The sequence below is a fragment of the Squalius cephalus genome (assembly GCF_949319135.1).
Source record: "Squalius cephalus genome assembly, chromosome: 7".
NCBI classification, from domain to species: domain Eukaryota; kingdom Metazoa; phylum Chordata; class Actinopteri; order Cypriniformes; family Leuciscidae; genus Squalius; species Squalius cephalus.
Window position 1 is genome coordinate 8,173,174 of NC_137128.1, and position 23,412 is coordinate 8,196,585.

Consider the following 23,412-nt stretch of genomic DNA (forward strand, 5'->3'; position numbering starts at 1 on the left):
TTTCAAGTTTTGTGTAAACCACTGCTGGGTTAAATTTCAGTAGAAATGATTTACCCCCTCATAAACTACACAGCTGGGTAGTAACCAACTGCTGGTGGTTTACCAAACTGGAATAACCTGGACTGGTTACAGTCATTTTGTCTTCTGTCCTGAGGGAGCATTTGTTTTCATTCCTCACATGTTTATGATTCACTTTGTTTGATTTTCTCATCAGATAATCAAACCTGTCTGCCATCTCCTCATTATCATGGTGTATTTAAACGCTGTAAAGTGAAAATTTCATGGAATGGGACCTAAGGTCGTAGTTCTTTTAATAATCTTCGTCGCTTATACTCTTCTCATACTAATCGGTCCGATCCAGTGATTTTTTTTTTTTTTTGCCTTAAACACAGAAAAGGCATTTGACAGGACATCCAAGGTTTATTTATGAAGAAACCATGTCAGAGACAGATTTCATGCAGAGAACGTTCACCGACACACACACACAAACACACACACACATATTCAATGTTTGTGTTGAGAATGCAGCATGTTAAATGACTAATTAATGCCTATGTGATGTTTTTTATTTACTAGAACAAAACTGTGTGGTCCAATCTATGCAAAATAGCCTACAAAATGATGTTCAGGCTCTTGTGCAGTGCCACATTTACAGTTTTTTACGATTGTTTACACATTAAAATAAAAATTTCCACACAATTTGCAAAATTCTACTCCAAGGAGCAAAACACCTCTACAGATTTGCACAACATTACACACAATGTCTGCTTCACCCTTTTTGCAAAACATTACACACAGTGATTTGTAAAACTCTACACACATTTTCACACCTTAGACACAGATAAGGATTGTGAGGTTAGTTCCTTGTCATTACAAAGCCCCGGATTGCCAATGACAACACTAACAGGGGTGATAGTAGAAAAAAATCCTGAGCCTGAACTTTTTTCCCTGGGAGGTAAGCGAGGATATATGCCCTGATCAACATAATTGTCAAGCGGGATCCAGGGGTGTGCTCCCCTAGGAGAACATTTTGATAAATAGTCTGTTAAATGATAGATTCTGGTCAAATCAAAATCAAAGAATTAATTTTATTTCAGTAATTGAAAAAGCATTAATTTAATTTACATTTAAAGCAAATCACATTAGTAATGTTCCACACCCAACAACGTGTCAGACAAAAGAACAGAATCAGATATATATTTTTTTATAGAAAATTGTACTTTGTATATTATACTGTTAAAAAACACATAATTAGTTGATTTTAGTTGATAGAGATGGTAGAGATGAAATGGCATGAACATTTCATTTCATGATTATAGTGACAAAAATGATCACGGTTATCACAGAATCCTGTTCAAAAAGTACTAATACTACACAATGAAATCAATTCACCAAGTTTTATGTCGAAAACCAGCAAATAACAAATAAAATTAGCATCAATACGCACTAACATAAACATTAAAATAATACCATTAAAATGATAGCCAGATTTTAAAAGTGTCTTGCAACATGTTATATACTAACATGTACAAGTTCATAGTCAAAAAAAGATAAATTACTGACATTTACAATGCACTTTAGCTTATCTTTTATTATTAATAGTAAAATTAGGTCCGATTTCCCGTGGCGTCTGTCGTTGCTATGCAACCATGCACTGCGCTCTTCACAATGACAAAAAGTTTTAGTGGCTAATGGATTTCCACCTCTGAAAAACGCCTGGAAAAAACGAGTGCGTCGCTTCAATTATGAGCGCGCTTACCGCGCGCCTAAATTTGAACGAACTTGAGCGCGCAAAAGACGCGATATGTGAACGGCCTGTTGGGCTGGCAAGCGACCTCAAATCAGGCCACGAGCTACTGGAGCTGGCTTAGCGACGTGTTGGAGACCCCTGCTCTAGAGCTCCGCTTTGTAGAGTTTTTCATCACCTTTTCGTCTCTATCAACCTCCTCTATCCAAGATCAGCGGCATTTATTCTTTATGCCTTATCGACAAGTTTGGTGTCTTCCCCTGGCTTGGCTACGTTTCGCGCTGCCAGTGTGGGAAACACATTCGTAGTGTATGGGAAACACAAAACAAATTCGCACGTGGAGTGACTGCTGAATCAATCTGATTGGCCAAAACCCAAGACCAGCCCCTACCCTATTACTGATTGGCTGTGGTTTAGTGAAAGCGCCTCTCAGATCTTGGGAATTGTCAGATCACGCGAATCAGATTTCTTTTTCTTTTTTCGCAGATACATCTGTGCGCCGGAAATCCGGCATGGCGCCGGAGCGCTATCAGGCCTGCACTAATGAACGAATTGGATAAACACAACCACCAGGTGTGGAAGCACACATGTGCTAATTTGAAAACGCAGCACTCAGGTGTGCTATAAAAGGCAGCAGGTGAGTTCACCTGTCTTCAACAAAAATGGAAGGAGCTAGAAGAAGAAGAAGAAGAAGAAGAGTGAGAATGAGAGGGGGAGCTCAAAGAGGAGATGAAGGAGGTAGAGGAAGAGGAGAAGGAGGTAGAGGAAGAGGCCCAGGTAGAGGAAGAGGAGAAGAAGGAGGTAGAGGAAGAGGTAGGGAAGGACTTATGCCATTGAAGACATAGCCTGTGATGTGGATGAAATCTTATGGCCTGATCCAGCCAGACGGAGAGATGATGAATAGTTACAGTATTCTTGTTGCTTTTACAGTAGTTTTTCTTCAGAGTCAAAGTGTGAACGCGCTCAAGTTTTATTTGTTTCATTGATTTCATTGTTGATTGATAACTGTAACTGATTATGGTAAGAAATACTGTAAGTATTGAAATAAATACTTGAAATATTTAGTCTGCAGCATCAGTGTTGTGCAGTGCTTGGTAAGTTTATAGCAGGCCTATTTGTGTACATTCTCCCTATATCTCAAACTAATCATGAAGAATGTTGTGGGTTTGTCACTATTTTTTTTTTGTCATCTAAATTATCCCTTACATAACAATGTCTGGCCAAAAATCTAGCACATGCTATTTCCTAAAATTAGTTTTGTTTACAAATGTGTTTTATATTTATCACAGCTGTGTGAAACTGGCTGCAATAGTGTCTGATCATTGAGGACTGTGTTGGTTAAATGAAAACTAATAGCATTTTCACAAATATGTGTATATGTTTTGACTGAAGTGTGTATGTTTTGACTGAAGTGTGTCATTTTGCAAACAATCTAGGAATTATGCAAATTGAGTGTGGTGTTTGGATAATTGTGATTCTGTTTTGAAAAAAAGAACCCGGTTTTCAAAATTGCGTGTAAACAATTGAAAAAAACTGTAATACCATCTATATTAGGGCACTGGGCATTGCCAGGATATTTGAAATCGTACTTAATATTTTCGAAAAAAGCATTTATTTCCAGTTTCTGATTTCCCATGCTGCCCCCCCCCCCCCCCCCCGTTCGTAGTCCCCCCTGTGCCCCCCCCCCCCCCCCCCCCATTTATAAAACCCTGGAATCGCCACTGTCTACACACAGATCAAAAAACACTCACACAATGGGCAAAACCCCTCAATTCTCCTGCAAAATGAAACTTGACATTCAAAACAATGTTATTTCTTCTCAAAATGATATTTTATTTTCAAATGACACACACAAACCATCATGTGAATAGACATTTATAAGAACCAGTTGAACACTTATGTGCTCGATGTAAAACACTATGATGAATGGAAAACACTTCTCCATTCATCATAATGACTTAGGCCTTTTTTTGTTTAGTGTTTACACTTACTACAGACAGTACATACATAAGTGTGTTGTAAAATATTTGAGAATATTGTTTTTAAACACCCAAATATACGGTAACAAATATATTTTATTTTTCCCACAAAAACAATGTACACAGTGTACATCCCAACCAACATAAAGTTGCACATACAGTGGTCTACATACCACAGAATAATTTAATGTATACAGTTACAGTAAAAAAAAAAAAAAACTATGCTGCATCCTTTCTTCTGTTTCGGTCTGGCCACAGTCCCTCATCCACATCACAAGCCATTGTTGAAAACTTTTCCTTCATCAAAGCAGTGACCAGGAGACTTGGTTCTTTCTTCAGCAGGATTCTTTATTGAGAACACGAGCTGTCGTAGCTGCAGTCATCAAGTCTAACTGGGGCAGTAGACATTGTAGTATATACATTTCAAGGGGGAGGGATTTACATTGAGGTGGAGAAACTCTGAACAAAGCATGTAAATTAAGTACATGAATCCTCATCAGCATAACAGTGTCATTCAAATGCATAGATGCTAATCCAATAAGCCTGACAGTATCAACCATACCTTCACATTATCATAGCTTAACTTGGGACAATGACACTGTTCAGGAGGTGCATAAAGACAAAAGGTTAATGTCAGATACCTGGGTTGCATGAATTAATCTTTTTTGAATCTAATCATCTATGCCTCAAAATGTAAAACACAGTGTACAGAACTGTCTCGGTTTATATATTATTGTATTGGAACCTAAATTAATCATTTAATAATTTGTAATACAACACCATGTTTTCCCTAGCCAAGCCATGGGGGAAATATCGCCTAGCATGGCGATTCCAGCCATGAAAAGCATCAACTGCTATATCTGCACATGCGTCTTCCATAGCTTGGAGAAGGGGTATACACGTTTGTGGATTTCGGTCATACACTTTCCATCTGCAGGCAGAAAACAATTCCTCAATAGGATTGAGGAATGGAGAATATGGAGGGAGATAAACAACTAAAAAGCGTGGGTGGGCAGTGAACCAGTTACGAACCAGAGCAGCCCGGTGGAAACTTATATTGTCCCAAATGACAACGTACCTGAGCTGCTCTGGGCCATCTATCTGATCTGGTGGAGTGAGTGTGCTGTGTAGGGTGTCCAGGAATGTGATCAAATGGGCAGTGTTGTAGGGGCCAAGGGTAGCATGGTGATGTATGATGCCGTGGTGGGTAATTGGTGGGTAATCACTGCACACATTGTGATGTTCCTTCCGCGCTGGCCAGGGACTTCAACAATGGCACGCTGGCCGATGATATTCCTTCCCCTCTTTCGTCTTTTTGTGAGGTTGAATCCAACCTCATCAATGAAGATTAACTGGTTCTCCACTGCAGCCACCTCTAGCTCAAGGAAACACACATGACAATATCTGAAAAATACATGGAGTGGTCACTATTGTGAAGCACAATCATTATGATTACAGTACTGAAATATGTATAATTTATACCGTGTTGAGAGTATGCATCAATTGTGGGATTGTATAGGAATCACTTGCACATAGTTTTATTGCAATTCTTTGACTCTTTCTGAATTGCGTTCAAATGGCACCCTGTAGACCTGCTTCATCCTCAGATTATTTCTGCGCAAGACACGGTCTCGTGTTGATAAGCTTACCCTATCAATATTTTGAAATATCTCATTGTTTTATGTGATATCTCATTGTTTTCACCGAAGATGCGGAGGCACCTATTGTAATTGTTAGTGTTCTTATTACAGTTTTTCTCAATTGTTTACACACAAATACTGGTACTTGAGACACAATGACCACAACATGTAACTCATTCACCAACCCCCTGAACCAATTCTGCTAAACTACAAGCACAATTCCTGCTTTACACTCAAATTGCAGTTCTAAAACACACTTTTTTCAAAACACTACACACAATTCTCTGCTTTTGGCACAATTTTCATGCAGAAAATCACTTGTTTTCACAAGTAACACACTGCCATTCAAATATGCACGCCGACTCATCACATGGGCAAACACCTGTCACACAGTTTTACAATTAGCAATCAGAGCTTTAGCATAAAAGGGCAATAGGTGAGCTCTTCAATGGAGCAATGGATGCCAACATTGGATTTTTTTTTTTTTTTTTACTGTAACTGTAACTGTATACAGTCAATTCTTCTGTTGTTTTGTATGTAGACCACTGTATGTACAACTTTGTGTTGGTTGGGATGTACACTGTGTACATTGTTTTTGTGGGAAAAATAAAATATATTTGTTACCGTGTATTTGTGTGTTCTGAGTATAAAAACAACATTCTCAAATATTTTACAACACACTTATGTATGTACTGTCTGTAGTAAGTGTAATACTGAACAAAAAAAAAGGCCTAAGTCATTATGATGAATGGAGAAGAAGTGTTTTCCATTCATCATAGTGTTTTACATCGAGCACGTCAGTGTTCAACTGGTTCTTATAAATGTCTATTCATATGATGGTTTGTGTGTGTCATTTGAAAACAAAATACCATTTTGAGAAGAAATAACATTGTTTTGAATGTTTAGACGACAATCTGAACTGTCTCCATAGCAAATTTGTAGTCTCCAACTCAATCTCTCTAGCAACACCAACTGTCCAACGTTGCACTCATGTTTATGTCACAGGCCGGGGTGGCCTCCCCTCCCCTTTTGAGCGTACCACCTCGAGGAGTTACCCAGAGACACCAACAGACCAGACAAGATAATCAGTATCAAAAGTTGTATTTTATTGAATTAAAATAAGCTCAATCCTAAACTAAAATTCACAGGCTGATCCACCTCTCTTCTTCGACAGGCTGCGTGGGAAGTTCGCACAGCGATCCCTCTTCGGACAGACAGAGGCAAACAATGGAGCAGGCACTGGAAAGATTTCCACAGCAGTTCCTCCTCAACCAGGGGTAAGTAATGGAGCAAACACTGGTAAGGGTTCACACCGCAGTTCCTCTTCAGCCAGAGGTAAGTAATGGAGCAAACACTGGTAAGGATTCACGCAGCGGTTCCTCTTCGGCCAGAGGTAAGTACTGGAGCAGACACTGGTAAGGATTCACACAGCAGTTCCTCTTCAGCCAGAGGTAAGTAATAGAGCAGACACTGGTAAGGATTTGCGCAGCGGTTCCTCTTCAGCCAGAGGTGAGTAATGGAACAGACACTGGTAAGGGTTCACACAGCAGTTCCTCTTCGGCCAAAGGTAAGTAATGGAGCAGACACTGGTAAGGATTCACACAGCAGTTCCTCTTCAGCCGGAGGTAAGTAATAGAGCAGACACTGGTAAGGATTCGCACAGTGGTTCCTCTTCAGCCAGAGGTGAGTTACGGAGCAAACCTGGTAAGGATTCACACGGCAGTTCCTCTTCGGCCGGAGGTAAGTAATGGAGCAGGCACTGATAAGGGATCAACAAACGGGGGGGTTACTCTTCTCACAGGACAGCATCAGTTAACTGAGTGTCACCTCTTTCAGGACGAGGGGGTAGGGCAGGGGACCAAGGCCCTTTTCGGTGGGAGAACCCAAACAGTATATGGCAAGCAAAAGGCCGGAACCATCCAACGAAATACGGTAGTTGGCAGTAGATGACGGACAGGATACCAAGGACTACAGGTGGGTAGCAGCAGGCAGGGAGCTCTCTTTCCGCGGGACAACACCCGCTGACTGGGTGTCACCTTCCTTTCACAGGCCGGCAGCAGTTGGAGTGCAGCGACGGATAATAGGATCCCCCACAGGGCAGCAATAGTGGAATGCAGTGGCGGATAACAATTTCCCTGTGTTCACAGAACAACGGTGGTGAGTACATAATCCAACTGTCAACAACTGGGTCTTCTTACCACAGAACAGCGATGGCAGCATGCAATGACAGAGGGCAGTTTCGCTATGTTCATAGAACAACAGTGGTGAAGACAAAATCCAACAGTCAACAACTGGGTCTTCTTACCACAGAACAGCGATGGCAGCATGCAATGACAGAGGGCAGTTTCTCTATGTTCATAGAACAACAGTGGTGAATACAGAATCCAACAGTTATCAACCGGGTCTTCTTCCACAGGGCAGCGAAGGCAGCATGCAATGGCAGATAGCAGTTTCTCTATGTTCACAGAACAAACGTATATGAGTGTGCAACAAATTCCTTTTTAAGTCCAACAAGGACCAGATATTCACGTCAGGAATCCTCTTCAGTGTGAACAATCCAATGAACACATAATGCTTCCTCTTCAAATCATGGAGTCAAACGGCAATACATGAGTATTTAACACATCCTCTTCAATGTGGACAGTTCAATAGACAGATGGTGCTTCCTCTTTGAGCCAGGAAGTCGAACAGCAATGCACGAATATTCCACTAATCCTCTTCAACTCAGACAGGACGGAACTGCAATCCTGAACAGCATACGCTCGACACACAGCAGTTAGTTAATTTCAATTCGGCAGTCGAGACCCACGAGTATGCCAACTGGGAACACGGGCAGACACAAAATTATAATATCCACATACATACATGCATACATCAATCACTTCAAATGGTCACACGTGTTCACTTCACACTAAGCACTGCAACTCACAACAACTCACAGTGAATAAGGTCTCCACTCGCGGTCCCAGCCGACTCCCTCCTCTCAATTGACGAAACTGTACATCCAGGGCGGTGTGGGAAGTATACTATGAACACACAACTGGCATTGGAGGCGTCAAACCAGATTTCAATAGGCTCCGGGGCAGCTTCACCAGACTATAGTAGATAGCGGGCACTGCAGGCATTAGGCTTCCTAATAGGAATTACAGATAACATTTAACTGTTTCATAAAGTAACACAGTTCCACCAAACCGCTGATTTCAGGCTCCTTTTTCCTAACGTGCAGTCTCTCCCCGTCCTGTGTGATCTGCTCTCTCGTAATCTGCTCGACTCGTGATCTGCTCGACTCGTGATCTGCTCGACTTGTGATCTGCTCTCTCGTGATCTGCTCTCTCGTGATCAGCTCCCCCGTGCTCAGCTTCACCCATTTCCACATTAACCAATCCTTTTATAATCCCCCTCGCAAATCCATATCACTCGTGGCTCAATCTCCGCTCGTTACAAAGCTGCCGCTCATTTCCTCATTACTAAGCCCGGCCAGACTGTTTACACGGAAGGACCCGGAACCGGCCTGATGTTATGTCGAACTCGATCCCACATGGAAACAACAATGGAAAAGAATAGTTCCGCTTGACGTCACCCCGTGACATCTATGCTAATAACATTTGAACCACAATGGAACAAAATCAAAATGAAATGAAACAAAATGAAACAAAATACCCCCCCCCCACACACACAAAAGTTGATTTGTCAAACAGTTTTCGATAAACGCACGAACAAATTGTACGTAGGGCTTGCGAAAACAGACATAAGGCTGTATCTCCGCAACGCTTTATCGGATTCAGACCAAACTACATGGTACATGTACTCACAAGCATGACCTGAGGCTACATGCAGCGTTTCGGCGAAGCGCCACCTACTGGTCCGGAGATACAAAAAATGGCTATTTTTGCCTATAACTTCTGAACGGTTTGTCCAAAAATCATAAAAATGGTCTCATTAGATTCAAGTCATCCAATTTTATACCATATCGGCCATTTAGGCTGTCGGCCATTTTGAATTTTGTGCTAAAATTATGTATTTTAAGAACGCATGAACGGATTGTTACGAAACTTGGTATGGGTCATCAGCACGAGACCCTGAAGGAGCCTAAGAAGTTTTGAAACAGCGCCACCTAGTGGGGAATTTATTTTTTCAAATGCTTATAACTTTGGGTGTAGTCGACTTATTCTCACGAGAGTCATATCACTAGACTCCTGAATCCTCGCCGAGTCCAATGATACCAAACATGCTAGGTTTCGCCTTACCATTTGTGTAGCGTTGTGATTTAGCGTTTAATAAACATTTGCCGATATCTTTGAAACCGCTAGTCCGATCAAGAAGAAACCACCGTCAGAAGTTTGGAAACATAGGTCGTTGGTTGAACGCCAATGCCCAAATGCGAAAATATTGATACTAACGGGTTGTAAAATCCAATCAAAGTCAGGTGTCAGTCATTTTTTACGTGTTTTTTTCATATAAATGTCTATAACTCTGAAGCGAATTGAGATATTTTCACCAACATTGACACACAGATGTATGGGCTCACTCTGAGGACCCACACAAAAAATAGTGGGATTTAGCCTCTTCGTGGCGCTATAATAGAACAAAACATGAAATTCCCATTGACTTCAATACAGTACTGTGATATAAAATGCTATATTTTATGAACGTATCGTTACGAAACTCGGTATGAGTCATTGGCACCATGCCTTGAAGGTACTCAAAAAGTTTCAGGGCAGCGCCACCTTGTGGTAAAAAAGTTATAACAAAATTTTCAAAAATGCTAATAACTTTTTACAGTTTTTCTCGATTGCTTAAACACTATAACCAGGCTTTTGAACTACAATTTCAAAACCATAACGCCATTTATCAAAAAGCACACCCATTTCACTAAACTACAAACACTATTCCCTGTTTTGACACATGAGTCAGATTTGTTGAACTGTCACTGCAAAACTCTACACACAAATCCCTTCATTTCTCATTGCTTAGACCATGTTGTCATTTAGAAAGCACTAGCATTCAAAATTGTTCACTCAAGTCAGCACAGCTTCAGCTCAGTTAGCACACAATTACCCAAGTGGAAACACTAAGAGTCAAAATTTAACACACATCAATCAGAACCTTCAATAGATATATAAAAGGGCCCAAATCAGTTTATTGCATTTTGGAACAATGGATCCAGAAAGACATGAAGGAAGAGATCGAGGAGGGATAAGGAGGAAGAGGAGGAGGAGGAGGAGGAGGAGGAAGGGCAAGGGCAAGAAGACAAGCAGTCTCAGATGAAATTCAAGCCACTCTAGTTGCCCATGTCTTTGTCAATAGTATGACTATGAGGGAGGCTGGGCTACGAGTAAGGCCAAATTTGAGTCGTTTTACCGTCGCCTCGAGAACTTTCAGGGAGGAGTGGTGGCAAACAAAATTCTATCACTGAATAAGAGACAAACATTTCCAATAGTCTTTGATGAGGTTTATTTTCTTGCAAGAAAAGGCCAGCAGTCATACACTCACACAGAGTGGCTGCAGAGTGTGACAGTGAAGGCATCCTTTCTCCTTTATAGTCTTGACTCCCAGAATGTTATCTTTCTAGGCAAATGATGGTATTTCAACCATATGTGGAACATTCTTAGACGTGTCCATCATATTGTATCCTTGAGTGGAGGCCCTCCTGTCACGTCCCAACACTCTTTACCATTCCAATACAATTCGAATTCCATATTAGAATATGGTTTGTGTGTGCTCTTTTACTGTCATATGTTGGTCACACACATCTTACTGTAAGTAAATATAAAAAAATATTTAGAGGAGAGAGTAAAAAAAAAAAGAGTTAAAAAAAAGTAAAACAGGAAAAAAAATAAATAAATTTGTGTGTGTGTGTTTTCTGTGTATGAATAAAAATGTGCCAATGTATCCACTGGTTGTGTCTTTTGTGTTCATCATGTGAAAAGGTTTGTGATGGGGGAACCACAAGCAACATAATTTACCAGTTTTGGAAATGTTGTTTTGAATTTATTGCACCAGTGTGTTAGACTATGTTGTAGTGTGTGTGATTTTGAGGGCTTGTGTGTCCTGTTTGAGGGCAAAGTTTCGTTTTTCAGCAAGAGTGAATGGTTTTGAGTGTAGAGCTTCATTTTGACCTGAAAATAGGATGTTTGGGGAATTGGGTGAGACGTTATGGATTTGTGTTAATAGTTTTGAGAATACGAGGCATAGTTTCAAGAAATGTGTTTAAGCAATCGAGAAAAACTGTAATAAATCTGCCTATTGTAATGCCACTGGTCTTAAGGTTTGTCATCGTCACCTCATGCTGACCAGATCACATCAATTTTGTAACTACGCCACCTATTGGTCGAAAGTTATAATCCATTACAGTAAATCATATTTTTAGTCAATGTATATGATTTTTTCAGCCATTTTGCCTGAATTCATATTTAAATGTCTTTAATTGCTCCTTGCTGCAGTTGGTCTGACAATCCCAGCCATGTTGGCATGTCTTGTCGTCTTCTTCCGCTTGGCCCCGATGATTGCTGCTTGCAGCTATATTTTTTCTCTGTATTTGCCATAATGTTATGCCCTTATTTTCTAAGACCATGTTCATAATTTCAGTTTTCCTGTTCAGGAGACAGAACACGTTCCCATGCTTTCAGTTCTTTCAAACAAATAGTAAAATACTGTAAATACTGTGTAGGAATAGTAGTAGTAGCTTTATTGGTCACTAGTCACAGGTACCAGCGAAATTCCGCCATCAACCTGTCCATACAAACATACATACAATATGACAAGGGGGTAGACAGAACAGGAAGACAGAGCATTTGAGGAAAAAAATACAGCATAACATGAGGAGAGGTGAGGAGAAAAAAAAAGGCAACCCCCAGACTATGCTCCTGTAAGGAGTACAGTTTGGGAACAGTAAAAAAACCTCAGCAACATTTGCACATAATCAGTACACAACATGAACACACAAGACTTGCAACAGGGGAGGGGAGTGGGGGGTGGAGATAACCCAGCACAGGCAAGCAGCCATCCGGTCCTGCAGCCATTCTCGGCGCTGGTCACAGACCCGCCTGTCAGACTGGGGGTACAAAGCGTCGAAGGCGAGGGATGGGGGGTTGGGGAGGGTGATTGCATATCTGTGTATATGTAAGAGTCCGTGTATGTGTAGGCCTCGAGAGTCGCTACGCCTGACATCCTAATCTAGGTGCCTCAGTCCGCAGGATGTCATAGCGATACACAGCAGTTGCCATGGAGTCAACCTTGATCAGGTCCCAGACAGAGTCAACAATCAGCAGGTGTCAGTGTGGAGTGGGGTAAGGAACGCAAGAGCGTCTCACAGCAGTGCTCTACTGGAGGAGTTGTTGTTGCAGCAGCAGCCAAGGCCAAGGCCAGTGCTGGTAGAGGGGGGCCGAAAGCAGATAAGATAGGGATTGTTTGGTCTTGGAACGAGTAGCCGCATTCCAATTTACACAGCTCCTGGTCCATTTGGATCTCGATCCATTTGCCTTTGCAAAGCTGTAAGCTTCTCCAAGATGTTATCAATATTTTGGTTCATAGTCACCAAAGTCACAGTCTGAGTGCTGACAGCTCTGCCCACTGCTTCAATCATGACGGGCAGCCTTGTGGGGTTTTGGACAGCTGTCACCGTCTTCTTAATTCCTCGATAAACCAGGGCAATGTCTAATCCAAACAGCAGAAAACCTGTTATCATGGTTCCGAATAGGTAGATATCTTCAATGTCCTCCACGGAAAGAGCCGCCAGACACACGACCCGCCACCTCACCCACGCGTCCATCGTGTAGCCAGCTGCGAACGTTCCGGCAGGGCAGTCAGGTTCCCCCGAACCCAAGCTTCTCGTCGAGAAGATGGTGTCAATTGCGTTGAGAGACCAGTTGATCAAATCCATAATTTCTTAGTTTGGAGAGCAGTGCGGAGAGAGTCTCTCAAAGTACAAGAAAGTAGACTAGACAAGACGAGAGGAGCAAAGCAGGGGAGATAAGGGAGAGGAGGGTAAGAAAATGCGACCGCCTTCGTTGAGAGCCAAAGAGAACTCCGATACAAAGTAGGAATACATTTCCCAAATACTTGAAACATACTTTATTTTTACAGTCCTACAGAATAGTCAACAGGAAATACTGTACTACTGTACTCATTGAGGACTGTATTGATATGCAGTACTGCAATTTTCTTGTGAGAGTAGAGTTCTTACCTATTCTCATTTCGGAAAGTCCAGATGATGGATGCTACAGTGTACCTGCTCAAATTTGGCTGTACTCTTTTGCCCAGCCTCCCTCATTGTTAGCCAGCCACCACATGATCAACCAAAGTGGCTCGGATCTCATCAGAGATTACGGTCCTTGGCCTTCCTCATCCTCGTCCTCTTACTCTCACTCCTCTGGATCTGGCTCTGCCTCTGTTTCCAATGTTGGCATCCATTGCTCCAAAACAGAAGAGCTCACCTGTTGCCCTTTTATGCTAAAGCTCTGATTGCTAATTGTAAAACTATGTGACAGGTGTTTGCCCATGTGATGAGTCAGTGTGCATATTTGAATGGCAGTGTGTTACTTGTGAAAACAAGAGATTTTCTGCATGAAAATTGTGCCAAATGCAGAGAATTGTGTGTAGTGTTTTGAAAAAAATGTGTTTTAGAACTGCAATTTGAGTGTAAAGCAGGAATTGTGCTTGTAGTTTAGCAGAATTGGTTCAGGGATGAGTTACATGTTGTGGTCATTGTGTCTCAAGTACCAGTATTTGTGTGTAAACGACTGAGAAAAATGTAAATAAACTCAAAACTTGTCAAACTCAGACTCAGACTAGGGAACAGGATTCGGAAAGAGAACAACCAACATACAATATCAAGAACTCACAAAGACTGAACTAGACACAGGGCTTAAATACACAGGCAAACAAGCTAAACAAGATAACAAGGGGGCGTGGTTAATCAGAGACACCTGGGGAGAGTAATAAACAAGAAAATCTACAAAGGACTACAAAACATGGCACAGGACAGGAAATGACAAAAGGTCCACTCAAGACAGGAACACAAGACAGAAATTATGACAGAGCCCCTCATTTAAGGAGCAGATTCCAGACGCTCCTCAGGAAACAGACCAGGAGGGTGGTGGAGTGGAGGCGTCTTGGGGGAGGGATGGAGGGATGGAGGGCCAGGCCCGTGCAGGGGAATGGGAACAGGACCTGGCAATGGCGGACCTGGGCCATGGAGAGTGAGCAGCCCCGACAGTTCAGGGGGCCAGGGAGGCTCCGACAGTTCAGGGGGCCAGGGAGACGTGGCTTCTGAAGCCTTAATCAGTTACCTACTGCCCCTCCCCAAAATTTTCTTGGGACGAGACCCTGGCGTGGCAGCGGCCATCTTGGGACGAGACTCTGGAATGGTGGCACCCATCTCGGGACGAGACTCAGCAGGACAGACGTGAAGAGACTCAGGCTGAGGGGATACTGTGGGCTTGTGGGGCTCCTCATCTGCAAAGCCCACAGTAAATGACGAGCCGCTCAACGAAAGGGCAAAGTCTATATATTTCACCAGAGTGTAGTGAGGGGTATTGCCAGGCATAAAATAGTAAAGCGGCTTATTAAGTCCATGGCGAAACATGTCTTTTAACCCTCTGAGGTCGACAAACGCGCGGGCGCGTTTTGCTGGATTTTCTCCACATTGTAGCACTATAAACTTAAATTACTCCGTCATTTATGGTCATACAGAAAAAAGAAATATAAAAAAAGAATCTGTGATATTTCTCCTTTTATATGTGTCCACTTACAATCAAATCAAAACATTGTGCTTTTGTAAAATAAAGAAAATAAACAGGGTGTGCGTTCTGCCTCTCTGTCGCGGTGAACTTTCTTTCTTGAGCACGTCTATAAACTGAAACAAAACTCAGCGAATACTTGTCACACATTTATGAGCCATATACCTTTATAAACATTTAAGTGTGTACTTTTAAATGATCGGATTCAAAACGAAAACAAATATTCTCTGTTTAAGTAATTTGTATAAAACCAACAAGATGTCCAGCTTCTCAAACGCTTGCTCATTACAGTTAATTTGGCCACGCCCACTCGCGCAAAAGATATTCACATGCAAATCTCCACATGGAACGCGAACTCGCTCATTACCTCAACAACAAAACACTTCACTTCACTTTTCGTCGAGTTTGAAAGACGTGCCTGAGCTTACATTGGATTTAGGCTACCTCAGAAGAAGAAGAACGCGATTTGAAGACAAGAAAGATGTAAGGTAAGAAATTCTTACATATTAGTTTGTTATTGTTGCATAAATGTCACGTTGCAGTTGAACTGTTGCTAGATATATGGGGAATATTATAATATTTAGACCCGTGTTTACTGTTACTGTGTTTGTGGATATCTGCTCAAACGTAGATATGTATATGGTAACCATAATGTTTTATATTTGAGCGCGATCGCGTTTGAATGTATCATATTTTGGATAGCGATCGCGTTTGAATGTATCATATTTTGCAGCGCGATCGCGTTTGAATGTATCATATTTTGGATAGCGATCGCGTTTGAATGTATCATATTTTGCAGCGCGATCGCGTTTGAATGTATCATATTTTGCAGCGCGATCGCGTTTGAATGTATCATATTTTGCAGCGCGATCGCGTTTGAATGTACTGTATCATATTTTGGATGAAAGCAAAACGCACCAAATGGCTTCATGTTTTTATTATTATCTCATTTCATATCATCATAACGGATGGAAACATTTGAAGTAACATGATAATCAATATATTTTTCTCTAGCTTAGTTGTTACTGAAATCTTTTGGAAGATTTATACTGCTATAGGTTATTTATTGTCATTATTATTTTATCCGGCACTGCGCATATACCTTATGCCTACAAGGCACAACAAACCTGGTGTTCATTATATTATATATTGTTGGAAACATTTGTGTGTGTGTGTGTGTGTGTGTGTGTGTGTGTGTATTCTGTGAATTTTAAAAAGGAATTTTAAAAAGCAATTTTAACCAGAAAAATCTAATATTTATTTCCAAAATCGTGCAGGCCTTTCTCTTGATATCAGTATGTTCACTTTTTTTTTTTTCAGGGCCCAGATGCCACTGAGGACTTCAACATTCACATGAGTCTCTGTACGTGAACATGGTAAAGTGAAAATCTTGGAAATGAAAGGTATGTACAATGTTTTTAGGAATGGCACAAAGGTCTCTGTCTTTGAAGTGCTTTTTTGGCATTTGTTGTGTATCTTTGGATTATGCTGTGTTGTAAATAAATCCAAACAATTTAAAAGCCATTCTTTTTTAACCCTCTGGGGACCAAGCTGTTTTTGGGGTCCTTGAGATGTTCTGACATGCCTTGATATTTGTGCTTTTTTCAGTTATTTATAAACATGTTAATGGCAAAGGTGTAAATTCACTCTATATAGCACAAACAGGGCTACCATAATATGTGAGCAACGTGTATGTAGATGTTTGTATTTTTAAGAGAATAATGTTTATGCGTGGTTATTGGAAAAAAATAAAATGAAAGTTGCTGATTTAAGAACACAAAACACATAATAAATATGTGTCCACAAGACTTTTGACTAATTGATGTTGTCCCTTTGAATTCTAGCTTCAAAATTATGTGAAAATCATCCTGCCTGATTGTTCACATGAAACACTACATTGATTTAAACATTGTAAAACAGTTTTTTTGTCAGAAGAGGTTTATGCGTGGGAGTGGTAATGGGTCATCAATATTAATGAGATTCAGACCAGAGGTGTGACATAGACGCTCCCCCAAGTGTTAATGGGCCATCAGTGAGGCAGCCTGAACAAAGAATGAGGAGATTCAAATGTTTTGTTTTTCAATCTGTTTTATTGTAATTTTGTAAAAACAAAAGTAAAGGCAGGTATCTCACAGTAAATGCTTATGCCCCGTTGATGCGGGCTCTAAGCAAATCAAATGTGACCATATATTGCATATATGTGACCTTTTATATTAACATTACCAATCAATAATTGTTATGTTGTGCATGCATAACAACACATTTGTTGCAAAGCCACACAGGCACATATAGGCTACATTTGTATCATCACAAAGTATATAAACAAAATGTAACTAACATCTGTAAAATAGTAGGTAAATATGTACTTACTCTTTTTGATTTTTGTTGCTGCGTGTCCTCGTTGCAGTGGAAGGCGAGAGTGAACAAGCTACATTCCTTTTAAAAAAAGTTACAAAACATATGTAACATCAACCAATCTCCAAAAATAAATAATAAAGTCATACAGGCTCATATTATTAACACTAAGTATAAACAAAATTGAACTAACACCTGTAAAATAGTGGGTAAATATGTACTTACTCTTTCTGATTTCTGACTGTGTTGCTAAGCGCACTCCGAGTTGCAGGCGGAGGTAGTGATGAAGCTACATTCCTTTTAAAAAAGTTGAAGAATATTATTACATAAATATAACTATAGTAGCATTAGTCTATAATGAATTACTGATGTAAATAATTTAAGACGCGTGCAATAAGCCTATATGCGTGTCAATGGGCCATTACCGGAGAGGCACACCGCAAACATTAGCCTAACACATTTGTGCACTTCATTAACTGGGTATATTTACACATTTCAGCACATTTACACACATTTACAACTGATATTTGCGAGCATGCATCGTTAATGATAATGAGGCAGCATTTATATAGTCAAAATATAATCTAAACACCTACTAGGCCTACTTTCTAAAATAATTTCTAAATTCTATCTTTCATACATAATGATCTAAACATATCATTTAGGCTACACATACAAATACAAATTTCCTAACCAAGGGGTGTAGCATATGTACACAAAAAAACAAAACAAAACATTTTTAACGTTGAAATGGTACGAGATATTAAATTCATGGTATAGATGCACTTTCATTAGATCGTGTTGAATATAGGTAGATATAAAATGTCAGTACTCTGGATGGCAAGTCCACCCAGTATAATATGTAAGCTCATGTTTTGAATAGCTTGTCAACTAATGCAAGTAAGAATAAATACTTAATCATCCGAAATTCTATCCACGGCTGGATCAAGTCGCTCTTCAAAATACAAACGGTCGTCATCAGAGTAGTCGCGCTCCTCTTCTGATGAAAATCTGGACTCTTCGTCGATAGTATCCAGGACGAACTGCAGGGCTTCCGCACCGGTGTACCGTGTCATCTTCCCAACGCGCAGGTGACGAAATGATGAAACTTGAAGCGTTTAATGCATTTGCTTGGGGGCGTTTACCTGTTTTGCATAGATGGCTTAGCACATTATCTTGTGAATAGCGCGCTCCGTGAGTAGGCGTGAACGAATTAAAGTCAATGAGCTCGTAATGAGCTCGACTGGAATCGCTCTCTTTTTATACAGATTACAGAAGCTGATAATATTTGTTTTTTATATAAATGACTTCATTTAACAGATGCGATCTCAAGCTTTATGCCCGTGGGTCTGTTTGCCTGTTTGACTGAATTTTCGCGGAGTTATAGATCATTTTCGAACGCGTTTCAAATGGGAGTTTACTGACAGAGAGAAGGCAGAAATCGCATCATGTTAAAGTTTCTTTATTTGTCAAAAAGCAAAACACTTTATTTTTATTGTGAGTATACAGAAAAAAAATAGAAACTGAACAGGATCGATTGATGTATAACACGAAAATTAAAGATCAAAATTAACAGAGCATTTTGTGTTTATTTTTCATTGCTAAAAAAAAAAACGAGCAAAACGCGCCGGCGCGTTTTTGGTCCCCAGAGGGTTAAATCTCCTCATTTACAGTATTGTGCAAGGTTGCTCAGAATGACAGGGCCTGATAGCTCCTAATAGGGCCGTTAGGGGAGGTTCTTTGTCTTTCTCAGGTGTGAAAAGCTTACATATTAATGAGCTCCCGCATAAAGCTTTTTCACACAAAACACGTCGTAAAATTTTTAAATCAATATATTGTCTTATCTGAATGAGCAGTCAGGGTGATTTTCACATAGTTTTTCAGCAAATATTCTAGGCTACGTCATACAATTTTCAAAAGTCTTGTGAAGAAATAATCAGTATGGGTTTCATGGCCTTATTTCAGTGAGAATTTTTTTTTTGTATTTTCACAAACCACGCATAAATGTCATTATCTCAAAACTACAAACTTTTACATACATGCTGCTGATATATTATTGTAGCAGAGTTTGTGCTGAATACAGTGTAATTAGACTTTAGCCATGAAAATGTCACAAGTAACAGAAATAACCAGAAATGTCAGAGCATGTCAGAACACCTCCAGGGCCCAGAAAACAGCTCAGACCTCAGAGGGTTAAGATCTCATCACAAAAGTCCACCCCATGGCAAAGTTCATAAAACTTCCTCACGTACTCCTCGATTGGACGTTCACCTTGGCTGAGAAGGAAGAGACGATATGCTGGATCCATGTTATGGTGAGTTCTTCAGTAACGATGCGGTTGAAACATAGGAGGAAGCAGGATCAACATGCAGCACACTTTATTAAATAAACTCAAAACTTGATGGGCACAGGACTCACAGGACTCGGGCACAGGACTCACAGGACTCGGGCACAGGACTCACAGGACTCACAGGACTCGGGCACAGGACTCACAGGACTCGGGCACAGGACTCACAGGACTCGGGCACAGGACTCACAGGACTCGGGCACAGGACTCACAGGACTCGGGCACAGGACTCGGGCACAGGACTCGGGCACAGGACTCACAGGACTCACAGGACTCACAGGACTCACAGGACTCACAGGACTCACAGGACTCACAGGACTCACAGGACTCACAGGACTCACAGGACTCACAGGACTCACAGGACTCAGGAAAACCAACATACAACATCAAGAACCCACAAAGACTGAACTAGACACAGTGCTTAAATACACAGGAAAACAAGCTAAACAAGCTAACAAGGGGGCGTGGTTAATCAGAGACACCTGGGGAGACTAATAAACAAGAAAAACTACAAAGGACTACAAAACATGGCACAGGACATGAAATGACAAAAGGACCACACAAGACAAGGGGAACACAAGACAGGAATTATGACAATATTTTTATTACGCTGTTTAAACTTTATTAGTCAGTTTATGGTTACCTGTGCAGTTGCATGGAGTGTTTTAGAGAGCGCTGCATTTAAAAATATGTTGTTCCAAAGCGAGTTCTCTGTGTGTATTGTTCATTGATGGTATAAAGTTAAGCCCCCTTTACAATTTCACATGCACCCTCAGTCATTTCATCCTGCAACTGGGCCTGCACAAACATCAAATGATTAGCCACATACTCACCAAAATACACACGGATGTGTAAAATGTAAAACGCTGCTCTTTTGTGTCTTTTGCTTGTTCACTATGCAGTGAGTGTACAGGAGTTTGTCACACGTACATGTATGTGTACAAATACAGTGTACATACAGTACAGTATGTATGCACAGCAGATTAATTGTACACAGTTATGGAACTAAAGTTGATCAATACTGAACTGACTTGAGCTGAATAATGACACTATTGTCTTGTTAGAACTGGTTTACAGCAGAATTAGAATTTGTTGCTATTGTGAAACTGCTGCGAAACAATCTATCTATCTTATCTTGTATGCATACATATACAGTATATATAGGGCCGATTTTCAACGTTGTTGTGCTTCGTTTGTTGTGCAGTGTTCGTGCAGTGTACATGGGGAAACGAGAGACGATTAACCTCTCCCGACCGGCAATCGGATGGTCGGATGAATTTCTGGCATGTCAAAACTTTTGGTCACCCCTTGTGACATTGGCTGCGTCCCAAATCGCATACTACCTGTGGTAGATTTTTCCCTAAACCTAACTACATCCAATAATATTTATACTCTAGCGCGTCTACACATCGACGTCGGCTGAGACTAACCCTATACCCTAGCGCGTCTACACATCGACGTCAGCTGGGTGCTAATCCTATACTCTAGCGTGTCTACACATCGACGTCAGCTGAGTCTAATCCTATACCCTAGCGCGTCTACACATCGACGTCGGCTGAGTCTAATCCTATACCCTAGCGCGTCTACACATTGATGTCGGCTGAGTCTAATCCTATACTCTAGCGTGTCTACACATTGATGTCGGCTGAGTCTAATCCTATACTCTAGAGCGTCTACACATCGACGTCGGCTGAGTATAATCCTATACCCTAGCGCGTCTACACATTGATGTCGGCTGAGTCTAATCCTATACTCTAGCGCGTCTACACATCGACGTCAGCTGAGTCTAATCCTATACCCTAGCGCGTCTACACACCGACGACGGCTGAGTCTAATCCTATACTTTAGTGCGTCTACACATCGACGTCGGCTGAGTCTAATCCTATACCCTAGCGTGTCTACACATCGATGTCGGCTGGGTGCTAAAACCTGCTCCCCTAACTAGCTTACTTCCTGCACAGGAATTATCGACAAACAGACTTCAGCAAATGTCCTCTAAATGCTTTAATCACGGCCGGAGAATCTCTCAAGCAGTTCTCTGACAATCTCCCCCAAGAAGAAGCAAGGCCGGAGGATCTCAGACAAATTCCATTGAGAATCCCACCAGCTAAAAGAATACAACAGTTTTTATAGAATAAGGAGGTATGGCAAAAATGTCATGCTGCATTACATAATTTCCCGAAACCTCAGTACTCATAAAAGAGTAGGCTAGAAGTTCCCGGATGGCCTACTGCTTCAGCCCAGACTCTGAAGAGCTCGTAGATCGATACTTTTCTATAGCAGGAGGCCACAGGAGAGGATACATTATGTGTTAAAATCGCATGTGTTGAACTACTGTAATCTCTTGAACTGTTGAAGGTGCAAAGACGTAAGTATAGTTGTGATTTTGCTGTAAAAACACGTTTTATTATGTATAGCTGACAGTGGAGCTCCAGTATGCACACGTACGTCTCTAAATTGGATTTACATAAACCATATCTTAAAGATGCTTTTTTAAATGTCTATTAACATCTGACAGGAAAATCGTCGACAAGTATCGCAGATGAGGACATCACAACATGAAATAGACGTCTGCAGGGTTGCCAACTTTGGGACTTTGACTGGAGTGAGACTCTGTAAAACATCAGTGCACACGCGTAACCCAACCCTAATTTTAAAAATGTCAGTCCGTGTTTACTTAGTATAGCCTAAACCCTGATTTATGAAGAAAAAAAAAGTTTTTTTCAAAATTTACAATTAATTTATTGATTGCACTATAAAAAAATAAAGATAGAGGTGATTAAATAACAAACATGTAAAACAACAACATCAAAACAATAAAAAATCTCAAAACAAAAGGGACACATAATAGTTACTCCACCTCACCAGAAAACCACAACACAAGTTTCACACATTAGGCCTGTTGTAGCCTATGCCACAGTGGCAGTGTTGGCCTGCTTCACTACCTCTGCAGGAGGCTCGTATCTGAAGCAGGGTTCAATCCATTTATGAACGTTCACGTTCACGCAGATGCATGAGAGTTGGCAACCCTGCATCTGAGTGAGAGATGTATGTCTCCTATTGTGAAGGAGAATTTACTGTGGTCAGCACTGCTTATATTACATGATAAACAAATCTACATAAAGTAACTAAACATATGTTATCTATTTTATTTGTCCATTGGTACTGTTAATACATTGAGGAACATTTATGTTGTAGAAAAAGCATAAACAGTGTTTATGGAGGTTTTCCTGTGGAACATATAGCTTGGGCTATGACTGTAGGGAATGCTGTCACTGATGGCCCAGTGTGACCAGAGTGTGAGTGGTTCTGGCATATCATTTGAATTTTGCTGGTTCTGACAGTTGTCACTGCAAACTGGCAGGCACTCCCCTTAGCATGGTGGTGTTGGTATATCGTTCCCCAAAGTGTCAATCGACACAGTGCAAGTTCCTTTTCGAAAGGGAACGTCTAGGTTACGACTGTAACCTCTGTTCCCTGAGAACAGGGAACGAGACACTGCATCTTTTTGCCATGCCTCAGGGCCTGCTGATCAAACAGTCCCTTCAGACGATAAGGTGAATGTCATGTTTGCAAGGCGCCCCTTTTATACTTCCGGGTTGCA